This window comes from Amblyomma mixtum, chromosome 3, assembly GCF_055824585.1.
Source record: "Amblyomma mixtum isolate Tamu chromosome 3, ASM5582458v1, whole genome shotgun sequence".
NCBI classification, from domain to species: Eukaryota; Metazoa; Arthropoda; class Arachnida; order Ixodida; family Ixodidae; genus Amblyomma; species Amblyomma mixtum.
This window is the reverse complement of record NC_143014.1, coordinates 304,898,390-304,910,073: the sequence shown is the minus strand read 5'-3', so window position 1 is coordinate 304,910,073 and position 11,684 is coordinate 304,898,390.

Genomic DNA, 11,684 nt, shown 5'->3' with positions numbered 1-11,684 from the left:
TTAAATTTGCTTTTATTCTAATTTTGGCATAGTGGTCTTGTCATAGTGCATACGAGCAACAGTAGATGTGTCCAGAATAAAAGGTGCTGGCAGACACTTTGCAAATGAAATGACAAATGTGAGCCTTACTTTTTATCTCTTTTCTTCCCTTAGCCATTGAACATCATTATCATGCCAATTTCAGAACCTTCTGCCTTGCTTATGACCACGCTGCATGTCTAACTTCTAGTCATAGAACCAAAGTTTCATTTCCGATGTAGTTTTCTTTTTTCCGCCAGGCGGAAACTTTTAAACTGCTGTGAAGATGTAGTACCACACTCATTGCCTGCTCATAACAACTTTGTGACTCGGCTTCGAATCCTTCCGCACTGCTTATGGACATGCTGTGTCATCTGGCTTGTAATAAGACAAATAAAATTTCGTTCTCAACAGAGTTCTTTATTTCCCACTAGGCGGCATTTTTTAATGTGCTGCAAAGACGCGGTAGCGTCAGAGTTACTCACAAGCCTCCACATGCACGACGTGCACACTGAAGCGTCGCAAATCTCAGGACTCCACTTTGTCTGCGACTGATTTTATTTTTCCTTTATTTCTGTTGCATAGATTTCTTTCTATAGCTTTGTTTTCGCGTATGGGATTAAATTTTAAATGCAATAGATTTTACAGAAAAAAAACTACTGAGACCTACAAAAAACAGTCATTTTCCCCATGGTAAGGAAACAGTTGTCTTTGAGTGCAGGGATTATTTTTAAAAATCTCTATAGTGAATTTCAGGTACCTTACCTGAAATTCGGCAATACAGGTAATAGTACATCTCAAATCAACTAGAGGTGACTGATGTAGAACCCTGCTATAGAAAACTCAGATATAGTAAAGTGAAACTACAGTTCCATTCACCTTCCATAAACGACATTTAATTTTTTTGTTTATAGCAATCTTTTTTTTGCAAGAAATGGCTACATAGTAAAGAGTGTCTGGCCATGGCAACATATTTGCCACAGAATGGTGACATTGCGGAGCGCATGAAGCCCGAGATTGAGAGGCCAGCTTTAAGAAGCAACTAGATACCAAAAATGATAAAACGCTGCTTTTTGAGGTTGCTTCAGCACCAAGTTTAAGAGTGTGAGGAAAAACAAACTTTCGAAAGTCCTAAGGCAGTGAGGCAAAGCACACGGCGTGGATGGAAAAAAAAAAAAGTAAAGCTGGCTATGAATGCAGAAAGAAAGTGGCGTGGGTCACTGAGAAATTAAATTTAGTAAAAGTACAGTGAGAAGTTGGGAAAGGAAGAAAAGGGTGCACATTCGCAGCATGGCAGTGCAATTAAAGCACGGCACAGCGCAGGCCGTTAGCCGCGCTTCAGTGTTGCACCAGTTTCTCAACTAGTGCCTCAACTAGTGTTGTTAGTGTTGACCAATTATTTAGGGGAATCCCCCACGGTGGAGAGATCGCGGACCAGGACGAATTTTTCTTTAACTACGAAGTTTCTGTGAAAGCTGTATACTTTCCTTTGTGGCCGTATGGCTGCGCTCGGGTGGACGTCAGTGAGTAATTACTCCCTTATTAGTGTTGTTAGTGTTCATTCAGGAGTTTCCCAGGGAAGTGTGCTTGGGCCATTGTTGTTTTTAATATATGTCAACGATTTAGTTGCGGTTGTACCTGAAGATGTTTCTGTTAAGTTATTTGCAGATGACTGTGTTGTGTTGAAACAAATTTTATCCGAACATGACCACAGCTCTGTACAAAAAGCAGTTTTTGCCATTGAAGAATGGTGTCTTAAATGGGCTATGGAACTTAATAGTGAAAAAACTGTTGTCTTACGAATAACTAGAAAAAAGTCTCCCATTTTGCTGCCTTACCTTATTTGCGGTAATAGCATTTTGGAAGTTGAGAAATATAAATATTTAGGTGTAACACTCGACAGTAAGTTAAAATGGTCGTCACACATAAAAAATTGGCTTACAAAACTTGTGTGCGGTCTTTACTTGAATATGCTTCGGTCGTATGGGACCCGTACACGAAAAAGGACATAATGGTCCTTGAGAAAGTCAATAGGAAAGCGGTTAGGTTTATATACGGAAAATACAAAAGGGAAGACTCTCCCTCGCAGTTAATGATATCAAATAATATTCCTGCACTAGAAATCCGCCGAAAGATTAATAGATTGGTATTCTTGTTTAGTAGTTTAACAGGTAAAAATAAACTGAAGCTTCCAGAGTGCATTAAGCGTCCTCTTGTGAGAAGGACTCGAAACGTTCATGAACATTCCCTTACTCCCCTTTTCGCCAAAACTAACAATTTTAAATACAGTTTTTCCCAAGAACAGTGAAAGATTGGAATTTGTTACCGGAATCGGTTTTTTCCTCGCAAAATTTTTCTGATGCATTAAATCGTCTATTTACCTGCTAATATTGCTTATAGGTATGTTTTGTATCCATGTGCTGCTAATATTGTTTAAGTTTATTCTTTTTGTAGTGTAGCAGCCGCGCTCGCTCACTGTGGTGATCTGTGGTAGTGAAAGAAGACGACGATCCTGAGGTGTGACGCTCGCTCGCAGCCCGAACGCTTGGCTTGCACCTTTGCTGAACGTTGCAAAGCGACCTAGGTTCTGCTCAGCCACAACCCCTTCCTACATTTGGTGGAGGCTGCTGTAAGATCCCCTCTCGTCCTCATCCTGGAGCTCCGTAGCCGCACCTTACCTCCGCCACCCGTTATGCCCGAAGTCACCAGCCAGACAGCCCCCATCCTGTCGCCTACCATCCTCTGTTCTGGCGGGCTCCGGCAGCGAGATCCCAGCGTCTTCAGCAGTGCCGACGATCACGATGTTGACGACTGGTTGTCGTCGTACGAGCGCGTCAGCGCCTACAACAAGTGGGACGATGCCACCAAGCTCGGTAACGTGCTTTTCTACCTCACCGATGTCGCAAACTTGTGGTTTCGCAATCATGAGGCCGACCTGCCTACCTGGTCGTCCTTTAAGACCAGTTTCTCGGAGGTATTCGGCCGCCCAGCTGTGCGCAAACTGCACGCCGAACAACGCCTCCGCGCTCACTCTCAGCACGCCACCGAAACCTTCACTAGTTATATAGAAGATGTTCTAGACCTATGCAAGCGCATCAATCCATCCATGCCGGAGGCCGATAAAATTAATAACATCCTGAAGGGCATCTCCGACGACGCGTTCCAAATGTTGCTCGCCAGGAATCCGCAAACAGTGGTCGATGTCATACAGTTTTGCCATAGCTACGACGTCCTCAGGAAGCAGAGGAATTCTACTCGCCGTTCCGGAGTCCTCGACGAGTCCCTTCCTGCGCCGCCGGTCTGCAGTCTGGTCTCCGACCCGGCCTCACTGCTTCCCGAGATCAAGGCCTTTATACGGGAAGAGGTGGCCCGCCAACTGTCCCTCCTGCCTGTCTCTGGTGACCCTGCGCCACCCCTAGATTCCACACTTCGACGGACCATTCAAGAGCAGGTCACCGATGCTTTGCCCTCTAGCCCTCGGCCTCCGCCTGTGACGGCCCCTCTCACATACGCTGAGGTTGCCGCCAGACCCCGACGCCCCGACGCCTACGTTAACCACCCATCTGTCGCGCTGCTTTTATTCTTTGGTATCCGTGCGCTGCTAACATTGTATAAGTTTATTCTTTTGGTTTTATTCTTTTGGTGTCCGTGTGCTGCTAGAATTGAATAATTTTATTCTTTTGGTTATGTAACAAATGTAAGTTCACTCCTGCTTGGGCCAGCAGTGGCCTGCAGTATTATGAAATAAATAAATAAATAAATAAATAAATAAATAAATAAATGACGCTGAGGCTGCGGGAGATGACACCGTGTTCTCGCAAAACTATGACTTTTAAATGAAATCAAACTATCAAAGATGAGTAAAAATGCTAGGGTCAGTATGGGCTAGTCGCATGCAGGTAGCTTCCAGAACAGTGGAGCGATGATGACAGCACGAACTGGCACAAGTTGTGATCTCCGCTTAAAGCTACTTCAGGATGCTTAAGTCCAGCAATAAGAGTCTGTTGATCTGTTAATTTGTGTGAACACTCATAACTTCGTTTTCCATAAGGGTAAAAAATTTAGATGTCGATCTAAGAGTCACCTGCAAACCGCAAGTCATAGCAGGGTTTCTGCTGTATGTTCATAAGCAAATTGTCTGAGCGCCTCCTAGAATGCTGTAAAAATGATGTGAGCTACATCCATTATGTCCTCATTTAAGATGCTCACTAGGCTCTCCATGCTTCATCGGTTTTCTGAGAGTGCACGATTCCACTTAGCAAGGCAACAAGCAAGGACAGGACACATCTCGTATATGAATTTCTCTGACTGAATTAATAGCCTTGAGTAATTAGGCATGTGGCTCATAAAAAGTCTATTCTCAATAGCCTTTGCGAATGCTCTGAGTTTAGACATCTGGTTTGAGCTTTTGACTGCTTTATGTGACTGTGTCAGCGCTCATGAGAAAAGGTAAAAAGGGCACCAAAATTTTAAAACATTGATCAGCTATAAAAAAAAAATATCATAGGGAGCTGACTCTAGACATGCTCTTTTGTCCAAGTAATAAGTGGCAGGGAGCACTGAACTTGCACGATAGTTCCTGGCAGCTCTTCGCGAGTACTGTGATCCAGTACTCTCTGCTAACAGCTCATCCTTTTCCCCATGAGCTCAGCTGAATCCATACTCTCTTTGCCGCAAAAATAAAAAAAGTGGTTCCAAGCATCAGCAAGTAAAATTCGCAACTAATGATTAAAAACTTTCGGAACAGAGTCTGCTGGCTGTGCTCACTGGCTGCTTGGCCATGTATAATGCACTTTTTAACCCTTCCCGGTCATCTGTCAGGTGATGCTTGACAGATGACTCTCATCTTTTATGGAACAAATGCATTCTTGGCTTCTGCCTAGCACTTTTCAAGACCACAAAAAGCAGCTATATTTTTGTGCTCTTCTATTATGTAGTTTGTTGCGAAACCTTTGCGTAAATCGCCACAGTACTGCTATCTATTGAGTACTGGCAAATGCTTAACCACAATCATTTACACATGCATGCAATCTGTGCCATAGCATTCATTTTGATTTTGTAAGACATATATGTGACTTCAAGAACTTGCCTTCAACGAGCTAAACCTTTACATTTATCAGCTAAGTCACTTACAGATGGAGGATGCTGTTGGCTTGTTGATTACATGCCACAGGTTTTCCAAAGCCATCATGGTAATAAGCCTCAGGTGCTGACCATCACATTGGGCACACTTACAGACCTTCTTTGTGAAAACCAATGTGGCTCCTGAAGTGATAATTTACGTTACCATCTTCAGCTATCAAACAGCTCTGCCTTGCAGGCAGACATATAATTAAGTCAATTACTCTCATTGGTAATCTGCAATGTAATTCATTACTTTCTGTGCTGTAATGTAATTATATTATTAGTGAAATTACTTTTGCTGAGTGTTAAGTCTGTGCTCCTCCTTGTATTGGCCATGCTCTGGCCTCACATTTGCGGAGTTGAGCATCTACAAAGCAAGAAAAATGCACAGCCAGCAATAGCCAGCACTCCATTGAAGCAGTCACGTGGACCAGAGATGTGTGTGCGAGCATGAGCCATGCCTTGATGAAGAGTCCATAGGACTGCTACGTATCTTCCAGCACTGGTCGCGCACACAGACACTGCAGGGCCACCAGGAGTACTCCATGACCATGTCATGCTGTATTGTACCTTCCCACAGATACGCTGCAAGTGCTTAAGGGAGTACTTCATTCTATACTGCTTTATATATATTGTCACGTCGCCGCACTGACAAGAAGTCTCAACTGACATCTAACAATCTTGGTAGTGAGTTTTCGAAAAAACTAACTTTTGTGTCCACATATAAAGCACTATTTTTAACTCTAGGGCAACACAGGTGGCATCATCACCGCAACATGCTATTTATTTCTGTCAACGAGCCTCCAGAATGTGTCTTCTGAACAGCAGGATTGCTAGCTTGTCTGCACCAGGACAATGAGTGTGAACAAGCAGTCTATGCACCCTCGCTGTTTATGCGCATGACAAATTCTTCAAAATCAAGAGGGTGGGACCATATTACGCATTGAATGAGGAACTTCTGATTAAAGAGTGCCGCGAGCAATTATATAAATTTTGCGATTAAGGTGACCTCATCTACATTTGCAAAGCGGCTGTTCAATGGTCTAGGGCTACCATTCTTCAAAGAAATTCAAAATTTCCGATGTCCACTCTGAAGCGCAGTTGCGGTGCAAACCAAGAAATTTGAAAATTTTGTTGGAACCATGAACAATGCACAACTTTTTACGTACCGAAACTAAAAAGTAATTTAAACGAAGGAATTTTGAGAAGTAATTGTAATGTCATTACTTTTTGAAATCAGTAATTATAATGTAATTCAATCACTTTTTCAAGATTTCTAGAAAAGTACTTACAATCGAGCCAACTTATAATGAACCTGACGGTCACAGGAATTTCATTCCTTATATCCAATGTTCATAGTGAGTGTACTCTTTCTATAACAGCCAAAAATGCTAAGGCCACAAAAAGTAGCAATTATTTCTTATAAAACTGTGTTATGCATGCCTACTTGTGCAAAGCAGAGCCTGCTACAGCTGTATTCAGGCTATCTAGGGCAGTCATTTAATCCACACTGAGACCCTTGCTGCCAACTATCAAATTTAGAGACGGGATATAACTAATGGTGATTGAAGCGTCCGTGGAAGCTGGTGGCAGGCAGGCCACATAAATAAGATTCCTGGCAGTAGGGGAGTGCTTGCACTTGGTGTTCAGTGTCTTCGTCAGAGCACGTGCCTCTGTGATTTTGTGGTCCACAGGAATGTAGTCATCCGAGAAAACATCTGGCCAGCTATACATCAATGAAACGTTGTCACAAATCTACATGCATCTAATCACATGTTTTCGAGCTTCATCTGTCATTCCTGGGCTCATGGAGCTAATAATGGAGTGCAGTGCTCATGGCACAGAGTGCGTCAGTTGCACTGTCCGCTGTATGATGCTGCCTGCACGTGGTAGCAGCGCAAAAGATGGAGTCAACTGGGCAGGCCGGGCAGGCAACGTATACCACGTGACCAGCAAGGCCAGCAAGGCTTTCAAAATTCTCAAATTCCAGGTGTTAGTTTATCAATGGTCATGATCAGTAGCTTCGCTTTCGATGATGCCCCTGTCTCATGTGCAACACGCTTCTTCTGTTTGGGTATGCTTTGCTCAGCCAAAGAACACGCAGGCAATAACTGCCCTCATAGGCCATTGGCCGGGGTTACTTATCAGTTTCCTTGCTCACCCCGTGCAAGAGGCAGTTGAAAGGAAGTGGTCTTGGACAGCAGGAGTCCAGGCACACCTGATGGAGAGAGAGGCAAGAAAGGCAGTGAGTGATAGAGACAAAGCACACACTAGAGATATACAGGGCGTCAAAGCAGCAGAAACCCTTGCGTGACAATGGTGTGGTAATGCCCTCTTCTAGGACACATGAGCTGGTGCTCTGCAAACCCCGCCACACGGCTATCATTTGGACCCAACTATAGCAAGCACACCATGTTGGGCATGTGGAAGCGATAATGAAATGATAAACCACCTCATCCCTGCATGGGCTTCACCCCCAGTAAGAAAAAAAATACTGGAACCAAAAACCTGGGGTGGCCGCTGCTTGAAACAAGAAAATACCTGCGCTTGTCGCTATTTTACAATATCCTTAACTCCAGAAGAGGCATCGATAAAGATAGATATCTAAAGAAACCAACATATGTATCTGCACAAACGGACAATTCCCGAAAACTGCGTGAATATGCTTGCCGAATAAACTTAAGAACAGCTTCTTCCCTAAGACAACACATGAGCTGAATGGTTTGCCTGCAGAAATTGTTTCCGGGACCCCTTAGTCTTTTATCCACGATCTGAAAAATAATTTTTTTTTAATAGGTTTTAGCATTTCTTATTACTTCTCGTACCTGTGTTTCCACTTACCATGCATGATACAGTGTGATTAAGTGATGCAAATATAAAGACAACTATGTGTATACGTATTGTATTATTTTTCACTGCTTGTTTTATGCTTTTCAATTTGCTGCTGAATTTGTACTATATCATCTGTGCATTCATATTGTTTTTTTTCTTTCCCCTACATTAATGACCGCAAGGGTGCTGTAGGTATGTAAATAAATAAATAAATAAACTGGACTTTCCAAATTGGAAACAGTGGGACATTTCGTTTGGAACCAAATTGTTCCAGTGTTGTTTTGGCCAACTGACCAATTGGACCCAAATGGATCCAACTGGACTAACCAAATGAACCCATTAGGCCAGGCAATTATTTCACCAAGAAAATATTCACAGAACATAACTCACAATTAAGTTTCATAAAATATGCAGTGTGAGAAAAATTTCTGCAACTTAACACATTATAATGAAAAACTGATTCCTGAGGACTGCAGGGAGACAGTGTGCCTGGTGCCAATCAACATTTTTCTACGGAATTGAAATAAACATGCTCTTATGAAAATCAAGGCCAAGAGAAGTACATACAGTACATCACACACAAGAAACACTACATATTCACACACTAGTAGCATATACTATCTCAATATGTACATCCAGAGAACACACTTCTGCTCCGACTTATATACCACATTTATGCGGCTTTCATGTTGGGGCCAGTGGCACTTTGCCCACTGAGTGCAGTTATTTAATTTAATTTCAACTGCAGTGGTGGTGCAGATCATGAATACAATTTAGTAGGTTAAGCTACTGATAGCTGTTCACTGGATTCATTCATTGGATACATTGGATGCAGTTGAGCAGAACAATTGGATGCAATGGGTAGGACCAATTGGGCACACCAATTGGAAACCCAACTGATCCATTTGGATAGTCCATTTGAACCATCCTGTTGGAACCACTGGAATCTGAACTGGTCCATTTGGAACCAACTGAAAATCCAAATGGTTCCAATGTTTTTTTTTTTGACTGGGCAACTACTCGGGCAGGCTATTTTTTGGCCTATAGCAACAGGAGCCCTCTATCTTTGCCATGCCTGCCATCAGGCACATTTAAGAGGTGCAGAGGCTAATGCACCATGCAACATGTGTGATTTTTACATGATTGCTTGCCCTGCTGCATCATCTAGACTCGCCCCTTCGCTAGCCTAATGCAATGGAACGTTCCGCAAGTGAGCTTTCCCGCATATCACAGATGACCAAAACGATATGGCAGAGCTTACGCGTGGAGAGTTATGAAGGCGACAAGTCAAATCACATGGGCGTGGGCATTGAGTAGGTAACGTACTGCAGAAGAATCAAAGAAAAACTGCACGCTTTATTGTTGCAATTGTTCGAGACGGGTGGCTGGCCATCTTGGTCTCATGAAGTGTCATATTTGGTAAAGCCCACTTGCGTAACGTCGCACAAGGTCAAGCCTAGCAGTGTCCGAATGCAAGCAGTCCATGCGTGTTCGTTTTGGAAGATATGAAATTTTGGATGTAAGAATTTTTTGTGACCCTGTGCAATTCGTATTACCGAAATTCTACTGTATGCTGACTTAAAGATGGGAGTACTGGGGATCGGCGCAACATGCAGCTTTTTCTTTTCCACTTCCTAGTTAGCATAAGCTGCATGTACTATCGTGATAGAAAGAACGTGAACAAACCGAAGCCTAGACAATCTGCTGTTCAAATTTCTTTTGATCACGCTTTTACTTTGATGGTAGCAAAAAGACGCTATAGTTGTCTGTGATGCATTCTACGACTTTAACGTCTTTTTCTTACCACCCTTCTCACTCAGGTCCCGCACCATGGAAAACGAAGACTTTAAAGTTAGCAAAGGTCGAAAAATCAAAACCAGGTACAGCCACCACCGAGTGTTTTCATATGCAAACTGCGGTGCCCCAAGGCCGTTTTTTGTGCACGGATTCCCAAAGCTAGGCTACAACAACATTCATTTACAATTTGTGGTCAAGGAGTCCTTTCTGACTTCACATCACCAGTATGAATAGAGTGGCAGAAAAATGTTTAAATCCAGTTTTTCTCAGCAAGAAATCTGTCCTTGGTTGCCGAAAACATCAAGATAGGGAGAAAAAGCTATAGACTAATGTTTACTAAGAAAGGCTGGATAGATGTGTCCTTAACTCTAATGCCTATCTCTCTAAGCGACACAACAGCCAGTAAATACTATTGCAATCAAAATACCGCTGGACGCATGTTCTCCAAAAAAAGTTTGTTGTAGCTCTGGCTTGCGACCCAGTCACGTGGTATTGCTAACAGTGGGTAGTGCATGCACAAAAATAAAGAGTGCAAAAAGAAGCACCGAGCCAAGTTTGTTGAATGTGCCAACTCAGTTATTTGTGTGAAGCATTCCATTGTCATGTGGGAAAAGCTACATTGGCCGAAGTGGTAGGTGTCTGAACGACCACCTCTGGGAACATTGTAACAACGTGTCTGAAAAGCAAGGTGGGTTTAGTGACGCACACTGCAGAAAATATAAGCCTGATGATAACAGTGCAGATGAAGATGGTGAAGCAGATCAGGTTTCCACGTGTCAGGCCATCTACCAAGACTGCACTGTTATTTCCAAAAAACAGATTTAAACTGACTCGTGAAATTATTGAAGCCAAAAGGATAGGTCGTTTAGGTGGTTCTTGCATAGCCATCGATCGCTCTTACCCATACCCATAAGGAACTTTGGTACCTATGTCTGTGCCTGAATGTCGCTTGACGCGCATGCGTGATGTTGGCCATGATATACCTATACATTCTGAGCTGAGGTTCACTCTAAGTCGGCACTCGTGGTCTCCTCATTTCTTTCCAGATAAAAAAAACAATGGGTACAGTTGGGCATACCATTTGGTTCCAACAGGGAAGCGCACCAAAAGTTTGCCCTCACTGCACCAGTGCAGCCTCTCCCCTGGCTGTCATTTTCGAACTACTGTTCGAGCAGGTCGCCGGCGGAGCTGCTGTTGCTTGCATCGCTGGCACTCTCTCTTTCATTGTGAGCATGCGCCGTCCTGCTCGCGGGCGCACAAAAGAGGTGTTGCTGCTTGCTGTGAGTCATGGCTAGAATTCTGCGACATTCTAAGAGTGGAGAAACTTGTTGTGTCGGGGGCTCTCACAATAGTTCTCTCAACATCAATGGCCAAGAGCTGCCCGTGGAATTCTACAGATTTCGTGGACATGTCCTACATTCTTGGGAAAAAAAATTAATATTGGAAAATTGTAATGGACAGTAATGGAAATATTGAAGGTGATGGTTCATCCTTTCTATATGTAGCAAAATCTTAATTTTTCACCGCTCGTATCGAGGAGTTGACGATAGGAAAAACGTTAATACGGACAAAAAATGCAAGCCTATCAATGGGAGATTGCTATAGTGAAATCTTCCAGTATATGAAAAAAAAAAAATGCGTTCGTGCACTCTTTCCCATTCAAAAATGTTTTTGTCCGGAATTGTTGGGTATGAAATGGATGAGAACGAGAAACGGCAGGCCTCGATAACTGCTGTGGGCAGGGTGAAGTAAGCTTTTCTCTGTTGCTAAACACGTTTGGTGTGTTGCACGCGTAATATTGATGCTGACCAGCTTTTGCTGTAAATCACTAAGCATGCAGTGTTTAGTAAAGCTCGCGCAAACGAAACTCTTTTTTTTTGCCAGTAAAGCCCTGCGCCGGTCATATAAAGCAA